Here is a 26,543-nt window from a genome sequence, read left to right as displayed (position 1 = left end):
TTCACTGCTGTTTATGGAGTTTGAGGAATGCATTATGAGTTAAACCCAGAAATATACCAGAGTTTTTATATTCAGCTTTCATTTCAAGACTTAAATCTACACTTTAAATGAACATTATGCATACTATTAGCACTTAGTTTTAAATTTTAGGGAGCTGATAATGATTTTTCTAATCAGCAGACATTGAAAAACACATTGCATTTAAGTTTCTTGATTAAATACATTATTCAGGTAGCTAAGTCTTCGAAATATGTCATATGCATACTAAATATTAGGTAGTAGGCTTTCAGTTTGGAGTCCAGAATTCCCTTTTAAGTCACAGAATTTTAGCAAAGCTGATGTCTTGCAAAATTAGAGATTTATAATTAGTTGCCTTTGAAAATATTTTTCAAAGTTTCACTTATTATTTGTTTATTATTATGAAAGATAAAATATTTCACTTGTCTGTGATCTGCCTCTTTCCTCACTGCTTGCCAAATTTTAAACAAAATTATATACAAAGCGATTGCTTTATATAACCACACCAAGTAATTCCTGGGGCTCAAATATTCAAGTATTTAAAACATTTTATTAAAGCATTAAATTTTAGAATTTATATTTATGTTACCCTCATAAATTAAAATGAGTGACATAAAGCTTCAATTTTGTTTCAAAAGTGTATGTGTATGTATGTGTGTTTTTTGTCTTCTGTTATATTTCCAGGGTAAAAAAAAAATAAAATGGTGGTAGACGCACACACATACACACACAAGATACAAAAAGGGGGCTAAAAAAACCTTTGTTGAATAAATAGATGAGGCATCGGTCTTATCATGGAAGTTTGAAGTAGAGCCCTTTGAGATAATCTGCCCCATTTCAGAATTTTGATGCACTACTTTCTAGAAGTGTGATCTTAAGCAAGTTAACTAAATGCTCAGAGTCTTGATTTCTGCATCAGAAAATAGGTAATAAATATAGGGTTCTAATGAGCTCTAAATGAGATAATCTACATAGTAAGTATGCAGTAAATATAAACTATAATTGTTAGTTTTTAAAATACAATTACTAGAATTAATTAGAATGTGACAGTGATTTGTGATGTTAATGAAGGTTATAGATCATAATAATTTAGTAATTTATCCAATTAGTTAAGTCTTTTAAGTGGCCCAGTCCTATGGTATTTGAAATATCAAAAAGGAGCCAGTTTTACAAACATCGTATAAACATGCAAATGCTGCTCAGTCATTTCATTTTTAAACTATGGGAAAATCTTCAGGTATTTCTAAGTCATAAACACATTTTAAAAACTTTGAACTAATGAAGAAATTTGTGTTCATCAGAGTCTCCTTGTTTTTTACTTATCTTTGAGTTTTTCCATAACTCGTTCAATTTTGAACAAGGCATCACTTTCCTTTTAAGCCTGTACTTCTCTGTGAAGTGCGGTTACCAAATGTATGAGAAGACCTGAAAATTAGGGAAGATTTTATTTAACTGAATACATTGAGTTTGTGTTTTTCCTACTAGAATGAAATTAGAAAAGTTACCCTATACAGGTCTTTTTAAGAAAAAAAAATAACTTGTTTCAAATGCAGTAGTTCAATGTGCTTCCGGGAATTTTGTGGAATCTAAAAGTCTTTACAGTGTTGCCCAAGGCTCTGCGATATTGTAGCCATGAGTCACTTGAGGCTGTTGAGCACTTGAAATGTTGGTAGAGTGATGAAGAAACGGAATTTTTAATTTTAGTTCATCTTAATGAATTTAATTTAAATTTAAATTGCCACATATGGTTGGTGGCATTTGTAAGAAAACTTACAAACGGTAAATTCCACATGACATACTGGAAATGCAGTTTCAAATGAAAAGAAATATAGCAATCTACCTTTTTATTCTTTATAGTATTTTTGGTTTTTTCAAGTATTAGAACATGTAGTCTCCCCAGCAGATAACTCACTTTCTCATGTCTGTCTGTGTATCTATCATTCTGTCTATATACTGGACAACATATCTATATGCATGTACATACACACACTCTATACTATGTATTGTGGCATTTTTATACTATATATATGTATAGTATATGGATATATATAGTCACACATCAAAGAGGGAAGGAAATCAGGAAGATCGGCTAAAAATATGTTACAGAGATTTAGTAAAATTTAATGCACATCCAAATTTTGTGCATTCCTGCTTATCCTACTATCAGAGATAAGTAACCATTTATTTTCTCATTGAATAATAAATAAAAGCTGTATGGATTTAATTTCAGTTCGAAACCTCCATTTCACAATATGTGGAATTTTGACAAAAGTATTCTTTTGATTGTCTATCTCAAAATTCATTGCAACATAATCTAACAATTCAAACTTTCTGATCTATTGAAGTTTAATCTATGCTTCTCCAAGTACATAACAATGAATGTCTCTATAAGATTTCTTAGTTTTATTTATCTATTTATTCATTTGTTCATTTATTTCAGCCACTGGAAGAGAGACAATACAAGTAGAATTTAGTGAAATGATTTCTTTTTTTGTCCTGTGGCCTGTTGATATGAATTTCTCCCAAGGAATTAGATCCTGAAAACTGCCCCTATATTTAGAGTTTCAAGATGTTTGGCTTATGTAAGTCATATGAGCCAACAGAAAAGAATGTCTTGATTAATATTTCCCTAAATATGATACAATATTTGAGACAATAATCATTTGACATGAACTCTTCTGAAAGGGATTTTGGGAAGTACTAACTTTACGTGTAGACTTGTGCTGATAAAGAGAAATTAGAAAAGGAAGGAAACTCCAAGAAAGTTTTGAGTTTTGGTCTCATCATGGCCCCTGAACTTTTCATAGCATGCATTTTTTTATGATGTTTTATAGAGCTCCCTTTTCTTTACCTGCCTATCCCTAAAATCTCACCCCCAACAGCAATCTTTGAGGCAGCTGTAGAACTTGGTCATATTCCAGAAGGAACAAGAGCACTGCATCTTTGGTTAGGTTGGGCCCCTGCCATTCCTGCAGCCCAGATGCCCAACTATGAAGTACATCAGTGACCAGAGAGACTGGAGAAAAAGGACACTAATCCAGAGGCTCAAAGTTTTTTTTTTCACTTTTTTTTCTTTGTGACACCTATATTATTAGGCTGTGTTTTTCCTCCTTAACTAGCTTGTATAAAAAGTGTTTAGTTATTTTATAATATGCAGATGGATGTGATAGTCTATAATTTAGATTCATATAGAAACCATTCCACAAGAGCATTTTTTATTTTTATTTTTATTAATTTCATTTTAATTTGAGTATGTTGATGCACAATGCTTCATTAGTTTCAGGTGTACAACATAGTAATTCAACAAGATTGTACATTATGCTATGCACACCACAATATAGCTACCGTCTGTTACCATACGATGCTATTATTACAGTATCATTGACTATATTCCTTTGCTGTGCCTTTTATTCCATGACTTATTCATTCTATAATGCAAGCCTGTATCCCCACACCCCTTCACCCATTTTACCCATCTCCCCACACCCCTGCCCTCTGGCAACCATCAGTTTATTCTTTATTTACAGGTCTGATTCTGCTCTTTATTTCTTTGATTATTCATTTGTTTGCTTTTTTAAGATTCCACATATAAATGAAATCCTATGGTATTTATCTTTCTCAGTCTGACTCAGCACACTACCCTTCACTTAGCACACTACTCTTCATTTCACTTAGCACAATATCCTCTGCGTCCATCAATGTTGTTGCAAATGGCATGATCTCATACTTTTTTATGACTGTGTAATATTATTCTGGTGTGCATGTGGTGTGCATATTATCCTGGTGCGGTGTGCACACCCACACACAGGCACACATATTCATATATCCATGGACTCTTAGGTTACTTCCACATCTTGGCTATTGTAAATAATTCTGCAATAAACATAGGGATGCATATATCTTTTCAAGTTAGTGTTTTCATTTTTGGGGGGTAAATGTCCAGTAGTGGAATTATTGGATCATATGGTATTTTTTATTATTCTTATTTTTAAGTAGGCTTTCTGCCCAGTGTGGAGCTCAACCTGGGGCTTGAGCTCACGACCCTGAGATCAAGACCTGAGCTGAGATCAAGAGTCAGATGCTTAACCGACTGAGCCACCCAGGTACCCCCATTATTATTTTCAAAAGAACAATCGTGTGTATGTTTGTGTGTGTACATGTGCACATATTCACGTGTGTCTAATTCAAGGTGATGAAACCACTAAGTGATATGGTCTCTGGCAGTGTTTTGAGGCAAGGAAATAGTAGGGTAGATGAGGATCACAAATAAGTGTATGAAGCTTAGAAATTAAAATATTGAGAGAAGTATTCTAGGAGTTTGGATGTTTCAGTGTACAAATAAAAGATATGGATCAATGAACGCTTTCAATCTTGTAAAAAATTGAATATATTCTAATGGCAAGGGAAGCATTCATTGTCTTCCTTATTTTAGAGTGGTATGATGGGATCTAGCTATGTCTGGGAAACAACCATGATAACAATGTGTGAGATACATATAGAAAAAAGAGGCAAACATAGATGAAAAATTAGAAAATGTTTGTACTTTTCTGGGTTAGAGGAAATTAGGTCTTGAGTTAGAGCAAATATAGAGAAAAAATTTAGTCTGTGGAAACATAGAGAAAAATCTGAAAAGTACATTGACAGTTAAAGGTACTTTAAAAAGTTTTTGCTCCTGTGACTGAAAGTATAATAGGAAACTTAACCAATACAGGAAACAGAGAAGGATTTTTTTTGAAGGTATTTTGATAAGGTAAACAATTGTGATTTATCTTATCAGTGTTATCTCTGATAAATGCAGAAAATAGATGTCTTGATTGAGGAGACAGGATAAGAACCAATATGTGGGTTTAGCATTACTCCTTTTTTTTTTTTTTAATATTTAAAATCTGTTTGAAGAAATTTGTTTTAATGTTTATTTACTTCTTTGAGAGACCCTCAGGGGAGGGTCAGAGAGAGAGGAAGAGAGAGAGAATCCAAAACAGGCTCTGTGCTGTTAGTGCAGAGCCAGACATGGGGCTCGAACTCACGAACCATGAGACCATGTTCTGAGCCAAAATCAAGAGTCAGATGATTAACTGAGCCTCCCATGCATGCCTGTTTTAGCATTATTCATATAGAGATTATAATTAAAGATTTTATGGTGGATGTAGTTCCCTTGAAAGAAAGCTTAACATGCAAGAGTGAATTTATAATTTTGGAGGTTGGAGTAGTTCAGAATGATGATCAGATTCAATTCATGAAGGCTGTTGAGATTGAGGAATAGGCTACAAAACTACTCTTTTCAGTGATTGTAAGGGCCATGAACGTAGGCGTTGAAGTTTCAACTAGAGAATAAGAATGAGGGGGGAAATTGTGAACTATGTACAAAATCTTGTTGAGAGAGAACAGTTGATGGCTGTGTGAAAAGTTCTAGCTGAAATTGGCAGTGGGGAAAATGGAGAAAAATTTCTCTTTGTGATTCTCAGATATAAAATGAGCCGGTAACAGTCATCATTTGAGAAAGAATTTTTTTTCAAGTTTTGCCCTTAGATAACAAAAACAGATATTATAAGTTTATCCCCAAATTATGGACAGGTGGATGGGAAAAAAGACTATTGTGTGAGACTATTTTTCCCCTTATACTATATTAGGAAATTAGACACAATAGCATAATTCCATGGTGTCAATATAAATGGAATCATGATTAAAGAAAAGAGTGAGAGTCATACATTTATCAGAATTATTGAGACAATAGGCAAACTTATATGTGTTGCTTGAAGATTTCATTTTGTGTATACCAGAGCTTTCTGAATAAGCCAGGGCAGCTGAAATATAGGCCTTCTCAATGCCCACATACATGGACAGATGGTTGATGAGCCAAAAGTCGTTGGTAGGATATCAGTGTCCTGGTAGTTGAAAAACGTACACGGAGAGATGTAAGGATTTCTCATTGACTGAAATTAAGTCTCTGAGTCTTATGACTTAATGGCAGCCTCCAGATAGAAATAACAAAGATATGTTGAAAATGGAAGAATGTTCTATTTCTTTTATTCCTATCTTTGTGGATTGAGATTTATCCTTTCTATATTAAACATAAATGTTTTCAAGAGACTTTTTATGAAACAGAATCCTGAGTATCTCTCTCAGTAATTATACAAAATGGTGAATATAACTACTGACAACATGGTTCTGGTTTCCATTACTTTCTTCCATTTGATTAATATCCACTTGCTCTTCTCCTCTATTTATGGTTTCAAGCTCAAAGATGAATTCATTATGTGGAAATAAATTACTATACAGGTCAGATTCCTTGTTTCAGTCTTAATTAAAATTTTGTTGACTCCAGGGACAATAAGTTTCAACTCATAGTAAATGAGAAAATCTCGAAAAAGAAGTTAAATGAAGCTGTTTAGAAAGACTTTTGCACTGCACAAATATGGCATCCCTTTGCCTTTGTTTGGAGAAAAATAAGAATTAAGATTGGTGAATATTTAGATAACTGTTTTCAGAAAATTCAAGGTAGAGCTTCAGAGTTGTTCTGAATCTTATTATAATGTTGAATTTTGTTCTAAGTCTGTTTAATAAAAAAGACTGAATCCTGCTTTTGGTAATATTCAATTTTTTTGTAAATCTGATGCTTGAAATGTTATATGAAAGTAAGTTCATAAAACATGTTTGTGGCAAAGTGTAGTACTTGTTCACTTAAAATTGAGACTGTGTTTGTCAAAGGAAATTATATTTGAAAATACCCATCAGCTGTAGGATGTTTGATTCATTAAATTTGATGACTAATCTTATTATAAATAAAACAACTAGGCAAAATTCCTGTCCACATATTCGTGAAATTTAGAGGAAATTTTTTTTCTGCCTACATAAGTTGTACAGATAAAATTAGATACTAGTTATATTAGAAATATTATCAAATCAAATTATAATGTAAAAAGTCCATTTTTTTAAAAAAGTTTCTTTTTTAATTTTTGAAAATGAAATATCCAAGTTATGTTTAAAGATACATTAAGGCAGCAGGTGTATATAACTTCTGTCAAATTCCACATTTTTAATTATTCACACTATATGCTTATGCAACAGAAAGCATTTAATTGTTCTTTTTTGGTAAGGATATATGAAAAACTACTGATGATTTTAAAAATAATTTTTTTTAAGTTTATTTAGTGAGAGAGAGTAGGAACAGGGGACGGGCAGACAGAGAGAAAGAGAGAATCTCAAGCAGGTTTCATGCTGTCCACGCAGAGCTCCACGCGGGGCTTGAACTCACAAAACCGTGAAATCATGACCTGAGCCGAGATCCAGAACCTGACACTTAACCGACTGAGCCATCCAGGTGCCCAGAAAAAACTACTGATGATTAGTCCTCTCTCACAGTCAAAATCAAGTCGGTCATTTTTTTTTCAAACTATCTTAATCCTGAATATTTCTCAACAAACCTCTCACACTGCCACCTCTTACACAGTACTACCATCTCTCCCCAAGAATTATTATTTTTGATACAGGCCTTCCAACTTGTTTCCTTACTTTTCTTATTTTTCTCCTTCATTTTATGTTCTACAGTTCTCATGACCTGAAGGCCTATGTAACCCACTCCCCTCTACCCCATGCACACCCCCAACACATGCACGATGCACACACACACACACACACACACACACACACTCACTCACTCGCTTTTCTTTTCTGGTTTCAAGTCTTTGTGGGATATTTCTGATCCAGCATCTCCGTCTCGTAGAATGACCTTTCCTGTACACTTACATATCTCTCTCCCTGTCTTCATTTTTTTGTCTACCCAATAATCACCAGTTCAAAACGATATCAACTCTTACATTTTTCTAATTACTTCCACTGGTTTTACTTCCAAAACATATCGCACTATATAAAATGAAAGAAAATATTACTTAGTTTGGTTTATGGTTGACTTCACCCAGTAGAGTATAAGGTCCATAACAGCAGAGATTTGGTTGCTTTATTTGCCTGTGAATTGCCACTGCTTAAAACAGTGCCTAACACAAAACTTAACTGAAGCTTATCCTTGTTTTTGTTTATATTTATTAGTTCTTAGTGCCAAAATTTAAGAAGTGCAATTATAGACATGTGTCCATCAGAAAAAACAACAGGATTGATGGGGGAATGAGATTGTTTGAGGAGACCATGTTTAGAAAACAGAGTTAAGATCATTTGAACCAGTATTATTAGTTTTTTAAGGTATTATATGGTTCCTAAGTAGAGATAGAAGTTTCTCAAAGGCAGAGAGAAACTCTTGGTTTTTCTTGTAAATAAGCCATTGTTATTTAGGGTTTAGTGTTACAGATTGAATTAATCTTAAGTGATGCAAAATGTCTGAGACTCCCTAATGCTTTTCCAATAAATTCCACTATAGCAACAATAGAAAACACAAGTGCCTGGGCACCTGGGTGGCTCTGTCGGTTGGGCATCTGACTTCAGCTCAGGTCATGATCTCACTGTTTGTGAGTTCAAGCTCTGCATCGGGCTCTGTGCTGATAGCTCAGATCCTGGAGCCTGCTTCAGATTGTGTGGGTCCCTCTCGCTCTGCTCCTCCCCCATTCACAATCTGTCTCTGTCTTTCTCTCAACAAAAAAATAAACATTAAAAAAATATTTTAAAAGAAAGAAAAAACACAAGTGCCTTATTTTTTTTTATTTTTTTAACATTTATTTATTTTTGAGACAGAAAGAGACACAGCATGAACAGGGAAGGAGCAGAGAGAGAGGGAGACACAGAATCCAAAACAGGCTCCAGGCTCTGAGCTGTCAGCACAGAGCCCGACGCAGGGCTCGAACTCACGGACCGAGAGATCATGATCCGAGCCAAAGTGGGACACTTAACCGACCAAGCCACCCAGGCGCCCCATAAGTGCCTTATGATAGAAAAAAACAAAAGCTTAATTCAATTTCCTTTTTTTAAAAATTTTTTTTTTAACGTTTATTTATTTTTGAGACAGAGAGAGACAGAGCATGAACAGGGGAGGGGCAGAGAGAGAAGGAGACACAGAATCTGAAACAGGCTCCAGGCTCTGAGCCATCAGCACAGAGCCCGACGCGGGGCTCGAACTCACGGACTGCGAGATCATGACCTGATCTGAAGTCGGACGCTTAACCGACTGAGCCACCCAGGCGCCCCTCAATTTTTTAACAAAAGATTCAAAATCTTTTTTAACAAAAGATTCAATGAAATGTTATTTCATTCTTTTTAAAAATATAACTGTTAATATTCTAGTTTAGTACCTTGTCTGCAAAGTAGTTTTATCTTTGGCTTCTTATTTTGAAGCGTAATTTCATTTCTTTGGAGTTTCTTTTTCTTTCTTTTAAAACTTTTATTTTTATGTGTATTTATTTACTTTTTTTGAGTGAGGGAGACAGCACAAGCCGGGGAGGGGCAGAGAGAGGAGAGAGAGAATCCCAAGCAGGCTCTGCACCAGCAGTCTAGAGCCCTGCAGCAGGGCTTGATCTCATGAATCATGAGATCACAACCTGAGCTGAGATCAAGAGTCTTAACTGAGATCAAGACACTTAACCGACTGAGCCACCCAGCTGTCCCAGTATTTTTTTTTCTTTCTAAACACATTCATTCTTACAAGTTTTGCCATAACATGGATTACCCATTGTTTTAAGAGGTTTGTACACCAGTCAATTGAGTCATGCCAAACAGAAACACAATTATTGGTTAAAATGAAATCATTGCATTGCAGGGTTTAAAAAAATCATAATAGATATGAAATTTACTTTGATGAGTAGCATATTTATTCTTCTTTTGGAACATAATTGAATGTAAAAATGAAACCTTCTTCTGATTCCATTTGTAATGAAACTACATTAAAAATACAAGCACGTATATTCAAGTTGATTTTACAATACTGGAAATAGTATATGTACAGTTAATACTTATTTTTCCCATAAACTTTTACAATCTTTCATAACAAAAATTTGAGTTGTAACTAAAATGAGGCAATTACTAATAATTCATAGAAATAAATCATCATATTAAAATCTAAATAGTATCGGGACTATTTTTTTTCATTTATTTGGCAGGGTTTCCTTGCTAAATAAAGAGTAATAGCAAAACAAATGTTTTGATTTTTTTCTTTAGCTTTTATAATGCAATAACTTATTGCATTGGGTGTTTTTTTCCTGACTCCTAAAAAATCTTAAATATAAAATTAATTTTCCAAAGTAGACTGATCAAAATAGTTCTCTACCAATCTTATAATTTTATCTACATTTTCTTCTGATTTTAATCTATTACCTTTTTCAAAAAAAAAGAAAAAAAAAGCTTACCTTTTTTTTTTTCTCCTGTAGGCATTAGAATCCTGGGATCCTTTATTCAATTTTGGGAATGTTAGAAAGCAACAAACAGTAAAGGTGGATAGCTCACTTGTTAAGCTGTCAGTCAAAACCTTTGTTACTCAACTGTAGTGTCAGATTTATGTGTAACAAACTTTCCTGTCAGTCAAATACTTTTTTGAAAAGCTTTATATATTTCATCACATTCAGTAGTAAGGAGTCTATCTGATTGACAATTGAGGCACATAGAGTTTGGGGGGAAATATGTTGCAATTAGGTGTACTTCCCTTTAAAAAAACAAAATTCAGGTGTGGCGGTGATTTCAGTGATTATTCATGGATTCTTCAGAGAGAGCAGTAGTGTGTATGACTTTTGAAATCTCCTTAGAGTTTAACAGCAAATACTGTACTCAAAGTTGTAAGGAGGTAGATAATAAGGAGCCCAAACAGGTTGCTTTGTGATGAATCCAATTACCAAAAAATGTTGATGTAACATTAGCTGGTAGTCTTTGCTGATGTCAGTGCTAGTGTTATATAATCACATAGAAAGCAAACATACTGATGCTGCAATGAGCACAGGAGTGTACATATCTTCTCAAATTAGTGTTTTCATTTTCATCCAGAAGTGGACTTGTTGGATCATATTGTTTTTTATTTTTAATTTTTTGAGGAACCTCCATGCTGTTTTCCATAGTGCATCATCAATTTACACTCCTATGGTATCCAAGGCTTCCCTTTTCTCCACATTCTTGCCAGTATTTGTTATTTCTTGTCTTTCTGGTATTAGCCATTCTGACGGTGTGAGGCGATCTCTCATTGTGGTTTTTGGTTTGGATTTCCTTCATAAATAACTGATATTGAGCATCTTTTCATGTGTCTGTTGGCCATCTGTGTATGTTTTTTTGGAAAAAGGTCTATTCAGGTCCTCTGCCCATTTTTTAATTGGATTGTTTAGAGTTTTTGGTGTTGAGGTATCTGACTTCATTATATATTTTGGATATTAAACCCTTATTGGATATATCATTTGAAAATATCTTCCCCCATTCAGTAAGTTGTCCCTTTGGTTTCTTGATTGTTTTCTTTGCTGTGAAAAAACTTTTGGGGCACCTGGGTGACTCAGTCGGTTAAGCATTTGACTTCGGCTCAGGTCAAGATCTCACAGTTCGTGAGTTCGAGCCCAGCATGGGGCTCTGTGCTGACAGCTCAGAACCTGAGTCTGCTTCAGATTCTGTGTCTCCCTCTCTCTCCCTCTCTCACAAAATGAATAAACATTAAATTTTTTTTAAAAGTTTTTTAGTTTGATGTAACTCTGAGTATATGTCTTTGCTTTTGTTGTCTTTGCCTGAGGAGACAGATTTAAAACAATACTGTTAAGACCAATGTCCAAGATTACTGCCTGTTTCTTTAATTTTGTGTTTCGCATTGCCTCCACCTATTATGAGCTCCTTGATATCAGAAATCATGTAATATTCATCTATATAATCTCAAATAAAACAATTAATAAATATCATTAAATGCCAAAACATATATTCTCACAGAATAAATCCCATTTTATTGAATAGTTTGCTAGATATAGTGAGCGATGCTATACTTCATGAAACATATTTATAAAGATAAACTACTGGAGAAATAAAATTAATATATGGGGGTCATAAATACATCAAAAACAATTTAAAACACACTAAAATTATGTAATCCTAGTTATAAATCCTATAGGGAATCATAGAGGTGAATCAATGAAGGATGAGTCATTAAGAGTAATAGCAATGTAAATATATTTAGAACTTATTATATAACTGACAATACACCAACTACTTTAAGTGCATTGTTTTGGTTAAACTTTGCAATGACATTAAATAGCAGGTACTATTATTACTGCACATTACAGATGCAGGAAAATGAGCGTTGACAGTTTTATGAAAGATAACATAGCTAGTTGAGGAGAGAGGCAGATCTTGAGCCAAGAATGCCTGACTTTTCAAGACCCTATTTTTAACCATTGTTCACTAGTTTCGAAGAAGGTTTTGAAATAATACGTGAGCTGAACCTCAAAATTATAAAGGATGGTAGGCAAGAAGGAGAGATTTCTTTAAAAAAACATTTTGAATAACAAGAAATGGTGTTACGAAAGATCAGAGAAGTCAGGTTTGACTACAACAGAAAGCACAATTAGTAGATCAGAAATAAATGAGTCTGCTTAGTTAGAAACTAGCCATATTTAAACCAGATAATACTGAATATCAAAAGATTAAGTTCCTCTGTGTCTCCGATTTAGTCTTGACATATGTGGAAGTAATAACATCATGCAGTGAAATATTTGGGACACTTAAGAAAATCTATAGTCAATATTATCATGTTGTCATGACACTCTAGACATTGATTCTGGATCTGACACCACCAAGTCAGGACACAAATATTCCAGCTCCAGAATTTTTGCCCAGAATTTTATATATATAGTCTGTAGCTGAAACTATTAGCTGCAGTCCCCATGTTCATTTTCCTCTTTATCTTTAATATCAGAGCTCCAATTTTTATTCTTGTATGTTCCCCAATGTTTGCAGCTTAGTGTGATGATGAGATTACATTCTGACCTACAAAATGTAAGGGGCGCCTGGGTGGCTCAGTTGGTTGAGCCTCCCACTGTGGCCTTGAGGTTTGTAAGTTCCAACTCCTCATGGGCCTTGCTGCTGTCAGCATGGAGCCTGCTTGGGATCCTCTGTCCCCCTCTCTCTGCCCCTCCCCAGCTCATGCTGTCTGTTTTTCTCAAAAATAAATAAACATTAAAAAATAAAACACATGGGAAATGCAATGTTGGACTTTGAGGAAATCTTGTAAAGAGAAGGCATGTACTCTTCTCTTTCTTTCTTTCTTTCTTTCTGAAAATCTGGTATTGTTGCTGCTCACCAGCTTGTTATGAGGTGACCTTAAGAAACAATGGAAAAAATATACAGAGGATAGAGCAGATAGATATGAGCTTGGATCCTTCACATCATTGAACAGTAGTCATACTAGCCCTGGATTGCCTACTTCTGGACTTTTTTTATATGAAGGGTAATTCACATTTAAGTTGCTTAAGTTAGTTTTTATTTTGCTTGAAGCTAATCAAATACATATATAGTACTGAAGGAGAAGGTTCATGCAATTGAAACTTTGTTTATACAGGAAATGCTGCATAATGCAAGCTGCTGCTTGGATAATTTTAGCATTGCTGTTATGTGCATGGTTAATGGTTAAGATATTTTCATGATTATGTGGAAAATAGGAAAATGAAAAATGTAGTTGCACTCAGAACAGTTCAAAGGCATTTGAAAATTACCCTTATTTTGAAGATAATAGATAATGAAACTATGCACTGAGAGCTCTGGTTCCACTTTATGGTATTTTATTAAAAAAAATACATCTGTTAATTGTTTATTACCTTTGGTTTTCACTCTTTAATTTCCACATCAATTCTGCTGATTATTTCTGTCCTGAAATATTTTACATTTGAAATTGTTTCCTTTAGAGTCTTCTTTTATTGGCACCTGCAGCATTTATATTTTTTCCAAACATCAGACTCTAAATTAAGGCTAATTCACTTCATTATTTGCAAACAAAGCATCAGTTCTCTATGAATCCAGAATTAAAATGCTCTGGCTATTCTGAAACTATAGCATGAGTCCACCAGAATGCTTTTATTAGAACAGATGCCAGAATTCAAGTATATTCATATGTTGCCACATAAGTTTGATTTGTTACCTTCCATTTAAGTTTCAGATTGTGTATACATAAAGCAGAATCTTTAAGTACATACAAAATCTTAGTTGAATATTTTAGAAGACACTGCAAACTCATCAAAGATGATTGAGCTGGAGAAAACTGCCTAGATGTTGGTTTTCCACAGATGTACTAAGAATCATTAGTACTAGCTTATGATGAGCTCAAAAACATTTCAACTTCTCAAAATATAAACATCACTGGTAATGACATGCAAATTACAGTAATGGTGGTAAAAAGTTTTAGCACCATCATAATATTCCATTTTAAAGTGAAAACATCTGTGAAATGCAGTAATTCATTTTCATCGCCTGATTTTGCAGAGATTATTTCTTTTTCCATAGGAACATCTATTTTCTAATGAGCAACAGCTAAAAAGCAAATAAAATTAATGATATCACTTTTTATGTTCTTTGTTTCAGAGTTGTAACCCTTTCATTTTTTTTTTTCAATTTCTTCTTTATGAGCAAGGGGGGAAAAATCATAACAAAATTACATATTGGTTTTCAGTTTGGGATGGGACATAGAGGATCAGGACCAGAGGCATCTTAGCTTGCTTTTATCCTAGGCAATTTAGGATTCCCTTGCTCATGCAAAAATGACATTTGGGACCCCCAAGATTCAGCTTAGCTCAGTAGGGTCATGGGTTTGACTTCTGAGTTTGGATATAGAACCATATTATAAGACAAAGAGCGATCCTATCCCCCAGGATATCCTCTCCCATATTTGCCCTTCCAAATTTGTATCTATAGGAGAAATCATGGGTAGTCTGAATCCTAAACTTTTGAATTGTGATAACATTGATCAAAATTATTAAATAAAGGATAAAATTACCTTCCATTATTACTCTGCATAATTCTAAGTAGATTTTGATCCATGGATATTTCCCTTTTTCTAACTGTAACTGTCTTTTCAAAAGTATTTTACTTTATTTTATTCATCATAGTAAGTGTATTCTTTCATCCCATCCCATATTCCCCCCATTTCCCCCACCCACCTCCCCTCTGGTAACCATCAGTTTGTTCACTATAGTTAAGAGTCTGTTTCTTGGTTTGTCTCTGGGTATTTCTATCAGTGTATTCCAAAAGTCAGCATTTTATCTACCTCTGACAATAAATGAAGAAACCTATTTTGAGCATTTTATTTATACTCTACTGGAACACCTAAAGAAAACCACTATGAGGTATATTTACTTACAGTGCAGAGACCACACAAAATTAATCCAGAAAAAGAGAAAAGATTGTGCTTTATTTCTTTTTTCTTCACAAGCTGTGCTTTTACTTCATAGGTCTCCTTCCTAAAACTTTGGGACCCACCTTTGAAATAATAAGGAATTCTATCAGCACTCATTGTGGCATTGTAAATATATTTCTTTAGCCTACCATGAACGAGAAGATAATGAGAGACAGTTCAGTTTTTCCTAAATATTAACAAAGAAAGTTATCCAGAAACTACAACTGTCATGTATTTTCATTACAAGAGAAACTAGAGTTGAGTAAGTGAGAACACTAGTCATAGAAATGACATTTTGGAAGCACAGTGGTAGAAACAGTCATCCCTGCTTAAGCAGCAGAGAGAGCATTTCTTCCTGGAGCACACTGTCCTGGCAGAGGTAATAAATTTCACCTTTGCATGTGTTGTCTGGGCAGGCTGCCACAAAGACATTTCCATTAAGTTCTGAGAAGGAAGAAGATCCTCTTGCCCTTTTTTTTGGGGGGGGGTGTTGCAAATATAACAATAGTAGAAATAAGTTTTAAGGAAATCCTTAAAACTTATACAAACTAGTTACCCAGAAAATTTTAAACATTATGTTGAACTTTGAAATGCACAGTAACTAACAATATAGTATACCAGAAGTTCTTTCTTATAGATGAGGAGATAGAAGCTTTTTGTGTCTGCAGGGATATAATAGATTACATTCAATCAGGCAACAGGTCTGTAACTTTGGATATTTTTTAAAAGAATTAATAAGTCATTACTTAAAAAAAAGGTGGGACTCAGCCATAAAAAGAAATGAAATCTTGCAATTTCCAATCACATGGATGGAGCTAGAGAGTATTATGCTACATGAAATAAGTCAATCAAAGGAAGACAAATACCACATGATTTCACTCATATGTAGATTTTAAGAATCAAAACCAATGAACAAAAGGGAAAAAAAGGAGAAAGAGAGGCAAACCAAGAAATAGACTCTTAACCATAGAGAACAAACTGATGGTTACCAAAGAAAGGGGAGGTGGGTGTGGGGAGGATGGGTTAAATAGGTGATGGGGAGTAAGGAGCGAATTTGTGATGAGCACCGGGTTTTGTATGAAAGTGTTAAATCACTATATTGCACTCCTGATACTAATATTACATTGTATGTTAACTAACTAGAATGTAAGTAAAAACTTAAAAACTAAAACTGGGAAATTTCTGCAGTGATTATTATTTTTAGTTAAAAAAAGAACTATCATAGAAACAGATTACTAGGGGTTGTTGGGGGTGGAATGATGTTAGTCAAAGAGTACAAACTTCCAGTTATGAGATTAATAAGTTCTTGTGATCTAATGTGCAGCATGATGATGATAGCTAATAATGTTGCCTCATATATTTAAAGGTGCTTAAAGGGTAAATATTAAATGTTTTCACTACAAAAAGGAAATGTAATTATGTGACCAGATGGAAGTGCTAGCTAATGCTACGGTAGCAATCATTTTGCAATATATGTTTATCAAACCAACAGGTTGTACACGTCAAGTTTACAACAACAATATTAAAAGGAGCTAGTTTCAAGGTATATTCCTAGAGGATGCTCAGGTCGAATATTTGTGTCCACCCCAAAATCTACATGTTGAAATCCTAACCCCCAAGATGGTAGTTGTAGGAGGTAGAGCATTTGGGAGCTGATCAGCTCACAAGGGCAGAGCCCTCATGAATGAGATTAACGTTCTTAGAAAAGAGAACAGAGGGAGTTCTTTTGCTGTGAGGTTACATAGAAGTAAAGACAGCCTTCCAGGCAGAGAGCCCTCAGGGGACATCAAATCTGCCAACTCTGCAGGTGCCGTGGTTTTCACTTCTAACCTCCAGAACTGGTGAGAAATAAGTATTTGTTGTTTTTAAACCACCTACTTTGCAGTATTTTTGTTATAACAAAAATGTTTGTGATAACAACCCAGATGTACTAAGACAAGGACAAATTTCATTTAGAAAGAAAACAGATGTTTTTAAATATGTACAGAGCAAGTGGAACAGTACATTTTATCAAAAAATTAGACATGTTAAACTCCACACACATACACAAACCACAACTAAAAATTTCGATATTAGTGGATGTTACCAACTTTTAAAAATCTTTTACTTCTAAATTGTTTTGTGGTGTATATCCAGAAATAAAGGTAGATATTATAAGACTGGGGTAATTTCTAGAAATACATACATTTGCAATTTCCCTTATGCTCCTGAATGCAAAAATAATTTTTAGAGAATATATGCAGGCTAACTAAAGTAGTAAGAAAACTGTCTACATGGGTGCTGTGATTCATTTATTATAGTTAGTTTGCTATAAGCAAATTACAGTGAGAAGGTGTTAATTAAAATATTTACTTAATATAAATAAAAGTGATGAAACACTCTTTGGTATAATATGACACAATATTTAATTTTATCCAAATATTTTTATAAAGTTTCGTTTTCTCTTGTCTTGCCTCTTTGGCTGGTTAGATGAGTTTTTAATTAAAAAATATTTTTATTTCTAAATTACTTGTTAGAAACTGATGAACTGGATATAACTTCTGCTTGCACTCATGAGTGATTAACCACTTTAGGAATTAGTGTCCCCCTCCATAAACAAATAGCAAACTAGATAAAATATATGAAGCAATAATTTGGTAATTTTAGACAAAGACACTATAAGAGTATCATACCTGAGAAAGAGAAACAGATTGGACGCTACACTTCCCTAACTTATTGCCTGGAGGTAGTTTCCAGACCCCAGTGCAATTAGAGAGAAGAAAACACAGTCCTGGGGTTTCACCTGGGTTGAGGAGAAAGAGATCAGAATTCAGAGATGCTGAGAATTTGCGTGACAAAGTAAAAAGAAGACAATGCCACACAGTGAAAGAGCTCTAGAAATCTTCCAGAGGGGTTGCTGAAGATGTTGGCTGAGCACTGATGTAAACAGTTGAGAGAGGAAACCCTCAAGATGGACAAAGAACCACCAGAAAGCAGTAGGATGAGCAAATCTCAGAGATCCAACAAGGCTGACGATCATCTGTGTTCGTAGAGTATAAGGATCTTTAAATATGGGGCGTGGAGTAGAGCCTCAGGAATATGCCTTCAGAAAGGGGTTAAAATGACCCAGAATAAAAGCTGCCTTGGAACCACTATTAAAATAAAAACAAAAACTTTAAAACGAAGCCTCACAAAGACCAAACACATCTGCAAGTAATTGAACCATGTACTAGAATATAACTTAATGCTCATCAAAGGAATATAGCAGATCCCTTTCAGTCAAAAATGTTAACTTTCAGTCAATATCTGGAATCCAGTAAAACACTGTCAACATCAAAAAAGCAGAAAGATATGACTCAGGTCCAGAAATAAAAGTAATAGCAATCAGTGGAAATAAGCCAAAAATTGTAAGGAAGATGAGATGAGTAGACATAATAAATCTTGTAAATAGATTCAAAGATGTAAAGGAAAATATATACATAATTGAGAAGAAATGGAAGGCATTAAAAAGACCAAATATAATTTTTAGAGATGAAAATGAGAATATCTGAAATGAGAGAGACTTTATATGATATCAAAAAGAAGATTAGATGCTTGCAGAAGAAGAAACCAGTGAACCTGGAGGAATAGCAATAGAATTTATATACAAATGGAGCATGACAAGAAAAAGACTAAACATAAATGGATATAGATTCTGTGGCCAGTAGAATACCAAGAGAAAGATATACATGTAACTGGACTATTAGAAGGAGAAAGGGGAGAGGGAAAAGGTAGTAAGTTTCTTAAAAAAATAGTGCCCAGAAGTTTTCCAAATATGTTGGAATCTGTATCCTACAGACCTAAAAAAGTCAACTAAATCCAAGCAGAGGAAAAATAAAGAAAACCACATAAATATACATCATAATAAAATTACTAAAAAAAATAGAGACAAAAAATACATACTGGAATATATCCAGGGTAGAATACACAAAAAGCTTCAAAAATGGAAAATATGTGGGAAAATGTAATAGACATATTTTATGTTAAATCTACTTTAAAGATAATTGAGAAAATAGTATAATATGACATTTATAACATGTATAGAATGAAAATGCATGAAAACTATAAAAGAATATTTGGAGTGGAAACCTAATTATATGCTGTATTTCTAAAACTATACATGAAGTTGTGGGTAGATGGAAAAATTACAGATGTGTATTATAAACTCAGAGCAAACACTGAAAAAATATCTAAAAAACTAAGAGTAATGATGAAATTGATCGTTAAAAAATATAATTCAAAATAAGTCAAGGAAAGAGGAAAGAAGAAACAAAAAAATGCAAATAGAAAACAAGTAGCAAGATTGCAGATTTAAACCCAGCCATACAATAATTACTAAATCGGATTATATAAACATGGAAATACAAAGTTAAAGATTGTCTACTAGGTTAAAATTCAATACCGACTGTATCTTCTATGCAAGATTTGCAATTTTATAAAATGACAAAGATGAATTAAAAGTTGAAGCATGGAAAAGTATTAAATTCATTCCTAATCCAAAGAAAGTTGGTGTTGTTATGTTAGTATTAGAGAAGTTAACTTATCAAACATGTAATACTCATGGGGATGAAAAAGGACATCTCACAATAAAAAAAGGGACTAATTTAACAAGAAGACAAACCTAAATCTGTATGAACATAGCAGAATTAAGATAAATGAAGGAACACCTGAAATAACTGAAAGGAAAAATAGATAAATCCAAAGTATAGTTATAGTTATAAACATTTCTTTCTTAGTAATTGGAAGGGCAAATAGACATATATAAATAAGAGTGTGAAAGACCTGAAGAACAATAAAATCCAGCTTGTTCTAATTGACATTTAGGACACTTGTAGTATATCCAGCTAACATTCTTTTCAAACATATATGGAACTAGAACCATATTCTGGGCCATAATAGAAACCTCAGCTTCAAAGGATTGAAATCATAGCATTCATTCTGATTACAATGGAATTAAACTAAAAATCTGTAATGAATACTTATCTGGAAAATCCCCTAAATGTGAAAATTAAAAGATGTAGTTTTAAATGAAAAAGAAATCACAAGAGATATTAGAGGTATAATTAGATAACTTTGTATGTAAAAAAAAATCATTTCAGAATTTGTAAAACAAATAAAACACTGCTTTGAAAGATATAAAGATAACTATAACATGAACTGCTTATATTAGGAAAGAAGAAAGGGTTGGGATCTACCTATTTTCTTATGAACATAGGAAAAGATAAACAACTTGAGCAATGAAACCAATAACATATTATTGATTGTAACATAGAGTGTGAAATAAATGTATGAGTCTATCCTGATATTAATAAACAATAGACTCAATGACTAATGAGAGAGAGAAAGAAAAATCTTCCTTAGAAAAGATTTCCAAATAATATATCTGGATAGTCTTTCCAGGAGATTAAACTTAATCATGTTCCCTACTCCCCATGCCACCTGAGTGGGGCTTGACTTGGTGATTCACTTTGAAAGAATGGAGTATGGAAACAGAAAGACAGTAACTTTGAAGTGAATAGACTTGGCAGATATATATTAACACTCCTTAATCACATGATAAAGGTTAACATCACTGGTGGTGTCATTCATGTTGACATTTTTGTATCTCTCTGATATTATGTGATGAGAAGAGCAACTTAACCTCTGTGATCTTCTTCCCTCAAACGTGTAAACTCTGTCTAAACATAAAAAGATCATCAGAGAAACACAAATAAAGATATTTTACAAAATAACTGACTAAAGTGGCTTCAAAACAGTCAAGATCATGAGAAATATGGAAAGACAAAGAAATCATTTCAGACCTGAGGAGACTAAGGAAACATGAATAAATGCAATGTGGCATCCTGACTCTGATCCTGTAAGAAAAATGGCATTACATTTGAAACTGGTAAAATCCAAAAATGTTTGGAGTTTAGTTAATAGTAATGACCCAGTGTGATCTCTTAGTTTTAACAAAGATACCGCAGTAATGAAAGATCTTAATATTAGGGGCTGCTGAATAAAGACATGGGGGCAGGGGGACAGTCTTTACAGTCTTTTCTAAATCTAAAATATTCCAAATAAAACATTTATTTTTAAAAAGAAAACCATTAGGTTATATTATCATAAGACACAGGTTATTAGGCCAAAGAATATTACCAAAGATAATAAGCTCATTTCTTATTTATAAAGGAGACATTTAATTGAGAGAACATAATCCTAAGTGTTCTTGCACTTTAAATAATAGAGTTCAAAATACGTGGAGCAAAACCTGTTAGAACTAAAAGGAGAAATAGACAAATTCACAATTCTATTCAAAGATTTAATAATTCTAGCTTACTAATTGATAGAAAAAGTAGGAAATCAATAAAGATGCAGAATACTTGAATAACTGTCAAAAATTTTACCAATGAATAAATCACTTTTGAGACTCTTACAGCAACACCTTGCACCTTGATGGGAAAACAGAAAAGGCTGAAGATGCTTTTTAGAGAAAGGTTGTTCGAGTTCTGTGGTATTTAGCTGTATAAGAACCCCAGAAAGAATTTGATATAGTTTGCATGAAATTTAGGTTGCAAACTATAATTTGGAATATGGGAAACTAATATCCAATTTATGTCTAAAAAGAATTCAGGAACGAGCATGGCCAAAGTGGCCTCTGAAGTGGGGTGAAGTGTTGGAATAACAGTCTGTGGCTTCATTCCTGAAGACCAGAAATAGGTTCTACAGATAAGAACTAGTCTGGGTTGTTTTAAAAGGATCTCATCCAAGACTGACAGGTGACATCAGCAGAAAGAAACTAGAATTTACTGTTGTGCATAGAATCTGAGATGGAAATGGTATGATTAGGCAACAAGATGAAAAGCAGAGTCCAAGCTACATGTTACTTGGGAACCTTTCCAGTGGGGAAATGTTTGAGGAAATGACAAGAACACTTCTGTTGGTTTGCAATCTCAGAAGTTCCTCAGGTGAAATCTGAAACTGACCCCCATATACTGAGAACAAGGAAAGACTGGAGAAGAGAGCAAACCACTCCAGACTGGTAGGCAGCAGGTTTAAGACACCAAGGGGACTTATGAGGTATGTCTTGGATGGCTACAAGGTGAGTAGATCTCCATACCCACCCACCATAATCTCGAGTTTATAGAGAGACCTTACCTAGGTTTAGTCAAATATACTGGCCAGATAGTATAAACAGCATATTGTTCTCTCAAGAGTGCATCCTCAAACAGCTCTGGCTATGGGAATGTTGGATGGAAAGTATATTCCAAAGACTAGGAGTAGAGAAGAACATACAATTGCCTGGGTCGAGCTCACAGGTCAATTGGCACATACATCATCTGGATGAACTGCCCCAACAACCCCACACGAGAAAGCATTAGTTTTGTATACCATCCCATCACACGGAGTCAGCAACACACCATAGTAATATCAGTCAAGGAAAGTTTTCTTGCCTCTTAGTTCTTCATTGACCCACCCATCTTTGACCACAAAACTATTCCTTTTGTCATTCATTTTAACATTCCTGATAATCAGAAATCAAGATGAATTATTCAAAATTTTAACAAGACTCAGATGCCACCACTGTTCACAATATAAGCATCTACTTCATGCTTCTTATGCCTACCAGAATAAAACAGCTTTGATGAACTTTGAAAATATTATCTTCAATCTCCTAAGAAATAAAAACATGCTGAAAAAATGATAAAACTGCAAAATCAAGAAGTACCCAAATCGTCTTTTAAGACAAGAGGGAACAGACTATGATGATTAGAAAAAGTAAACCATGAAGCTGGTGAAGCTTTAGATATGGGAGCTTCACTTGACTTCACTTGAGCTTCACTTGAGAGGTTACTCCCAAGTCTAGTTCTATTCTCTTCCATAGATAACAGGACAGAGTGGAATCTCCACGTAAGTGTCAGAGGTTTGTGGCTGTCTTGGACAAAGAAAGTCCCTGGTAAACTATATGAATTGCTTTCATATCTGCCTGGTTTTCAACCGCCACCTCCCTGCTTCCTATTAGCACCCATTTCCACTGACATCCATATCTATGGGAAAGGAGTTGAGGACCTAGCCCCATTGGCCCAATTTCTTCAAAAACAGATGTATGGGCTAGGCCAAAAGAAGCACATTCAGAATAAAAGCTGGAAGTGTAGGTTAGGAATGTAGCATTGTGAAAAACAAATTCTGATGCTATTGTTTTTCCTAAACTGACTTTAATGTAAAAACAAAAAACAAAAATAAAAACAAAATAAAGCTAGAAGAAAACGTGGTACTTATTTTCTCTTCTCTCAATAGAATATATTATAAAATAGTTGACATGAGAAGAGATAATCAAATTATAAAAAATCAACAATTTTAGGATAAAGGTACTCTGGTACTCTAAGTTTATGTCAGGTATAATAAATTATAAGAATATTAATATATTTGTGTTTTGTTGGTATTTCTTTTTCCAGTTTTTTTATAAAGCTTTTTTTAAGTTTATTTCTTTATTTTGAGAGAGAGAGAGAGAGAGAGAGAGAGAGAGAGAGAGACAGAGCACACAAGCAGAGTAGGGGAAGAGAGAGGGAATGAGAGAGAATCCCAAACAGGCTCCACACTAACAGCATAAAGTCCAAAGTGGGACTTGATTTCATGAATTCATGAGATCATGACCTGAGCCAAAATCAAGAGTTGGACACTTGATAATGAGAAACTAAGCTACCCAAGCACTCCTACTTTTTCCAGTTTTTTTTAAATTTGTAATTTGGTTTTAACTTATTTTTATTTTAAATATTCACTCATGCAGTTAATTTTGCTCATTTTTTTTATTATTCATCTTAAAAAGAGTTTTCAAAATGATATAATTTTATGGTCCCATATAGCTAGGTCCTAAGGGAAAGGAAGATGAAAAATATAGAGTTGCACTACACTTAGAAAAAAATGAGTCAATCATCACTGGAATTATACAAATTAGTGACTGATAAAAATAACACCCACATTGGGGTGCTTGGGTGGCTCAGTCAGGTAAGCATCCTACTCTTGATCTCAGCTCAGGTCTTGATCTCAGGGTCATGAGTTCAAGCCTATGTTGGTCTCCATGCTGGGGGTAAAGCCTACTTAAAAATGCAATATTTGGGGCACCTGGGTGGTTCAGTCGGTTAAACATTTCACTCTTGGTTTCAGCCCAGGTCATGATCTCATGGTTCATGGGTTTGGCTCCTGGTGTCAGAGCAGAATCTGCTTGGGATTCTCTCTCCCTCTCTCTCTCTGCCCCTTCTCTGCTCTTGCTCTCTCTCACTCTCTCCCTCTCTCAAAATAAATAAATAAAATTTTAAAAAATGAGTATATTTCTAAAAAACAATAACACCTACATTTCCATATTATCCTTGTGTAAGATCATCTGAATGAGCAGGCGAAATTCATCCCAGTTGTATCATTAAGTTGCAAACTTGTTCAAGAGAAGGCTCCATAGTTGCGTGGTAGAGAGTATTTATAATAAGCATACCCATGGAGATGATTATAATGTAAGTTAGATGTTAGGCTAGTTTTCCCACATTCGTGCACTGGAAATTTTGAAAGAAGCTTGATATATAATTGTGTGTGTGTGTGTGTGTGTGTGTGTGTGTGTGTGTATAGTGTGTGTGTACTCCAGCCATACTGTCCTTTTAGTTTCTGAATCCCACTAAGTTTGCATCTACCTCAGGACCTTTGCTTTTGCTCTGCTTGAAAATTTTTACAGCAAATCTTTGCATAAGTGGCTCCCTCATGTTGTTCAAGTGTCATTGCACTTCTTACCTTTCAGAGAGGCTTTTCTTATAATACAAACCAAAAGTGGTGTTTTCTACCACCAATAATTGTCTATTCTCTTTCATTGTGTTATTTTGCCCTTAGAACTCCTTATCTGAAAATGTCTTTCTTTTTTATTATTTATATCTCATCTTCTATACCTCAATGGTCCTGTACAGAGACACTAACTACTTGTGACTTTAAATTTTATAAATTAAATAAAATTTAAAATATAATTCTTTGATCGGTCACATTACCCACATTAAATCGAAATTTAAGATTCTTCTGCTTTAATATCTAAATGTGGGTAGTGGATACCATATCAAACAGACTGTTTCTGTTACTGCAGAAATTTTAAGTGGGGAATGATGCTGTATCATGAAAGCATCAAGAAATAAGTCTTTGCCAATTATTTCACAGTCATATGTGTAGAGTCTGAACAAGTTCTAGGCACACAGAAAGTATTCCATTAGTTTTTGTTGAATAGATTGTTAAGTAAAATCCATCACACTTTAGCTTCCTCCAAGAACAAGAAACTGAACTATTTTGCAAATTAGCAAATATCAGAAAAACACAAAAACTATTACAAATGTGAAAGATATTTCAGGTCCTAGGTAAACATTTAAATTTCAAAAAATCAATCCATTATTCTCTTGTTCTTTCTTTCTTTCTTTCTCAAAGTGACATTTGTAAGGAAACGGGGCAATTATAGAAATTTTCTATTTTCTATTCCCTAAAAGATATAAGAAAATGCTGCATCCATAAAAAGAGAGAAAGCAGTTATGGAGAAAAATCAACTTAAGATAAAAAGTAATTACATGTAAATGGAAAACTTGATTGGTAAATGCAAGTCCTTGATTGAAGCAGTAAATAGTAGACTGATTGGTACAGAAAACTGAAAAACAAAAGTAGAACACATTCGCCTATGGCTAAAAAAAAAGCACTGGAAGTTAAACTTGTATAAATTTATATGAAGAACGTATCTAGGAGATCCTATCTATATGTAATAAGAAATAGATGATAGAATAGAATGGAGGTGATAATTTAAAATGTCAATTAACAATAGAAGGAACTCTTGATTTGAAGGAAAATCTGTCTTCAGATAGAGTTCCAGATAGAAATTAACAGAGATAAACAAGTTGTTAAAAAAATGAATTTCAAAGAAAGTTGTAAAAAGTTCAAAAGCTTACACTCCTATACTCTAGTCCAACATGCTCCCCAAATACTTTTTATGCACACTCACAAAAAATAAGACTCTTCTGTCACAATAAATAAATGAGCAAATAGAGAAACATCTCTAGAGATTTCTTTTGGTGGGAAGGATACCAAGGAGTTGAATGGTGAGAATTATGCAAAGCAATGCTATATCCATTCAATTACAGTCCTTTACAATAACAATTTTAAAGCGAGCTTTGGCTACCACCCTGTTTGAGACTTACAGACAAAGTGAGTTGCTAATTCTGTTAAGGACCCAAGAAGG

At 34.0% G+C, this 26,543-nt stretch overlaps 1 long non-coding RNA gene across 3 annotated transcripts in view; it reads left to right on the top strand.

Annotated features, from left to right (window-relative positions):
* LOC128314094 (uncharacterized) overlaps positions 1-26,543 on the top strand; it is a 302,527-nt gene that overhangs the window by 157,835 nt on the left and 118,149 nt on the right. For 2 of the 3 annotated variants that reach the window (XR_008295498.1, XR_008295496.1), the window contains exon 4: positions 4,015-4,121. This is a non-coding gene — a long non-coding RNA (uncharacterized LOC128314094). Of the gene's footprint in view, positions 1-4,011; positions 4,122-26,543 lie in introns of all 3 variants that reach the window. The other variant, XR_008295497.1, reaches the window with a different exon arrangement.

The sequence above is a fragment of the Acinonyx jubatus genome, chromosome C1 (assembly GCF_027475565.1).
Source record: "Acinonyx jubatus isolate Ajub_Pintada_27869175 chromosome C1, VMU_Ajub_asm_v1.0, whole genome shotgun sequence".
Classification (NCBI taxonomy): Eukaryota; Metazoa; Chordata; class Mammalia; order Carnivora; family Felidae; genus Acinonyx; species Acinonyx jubatus.
This window is presented reverse-complemented; position numbering and strand designations above follow the sequence as displayed.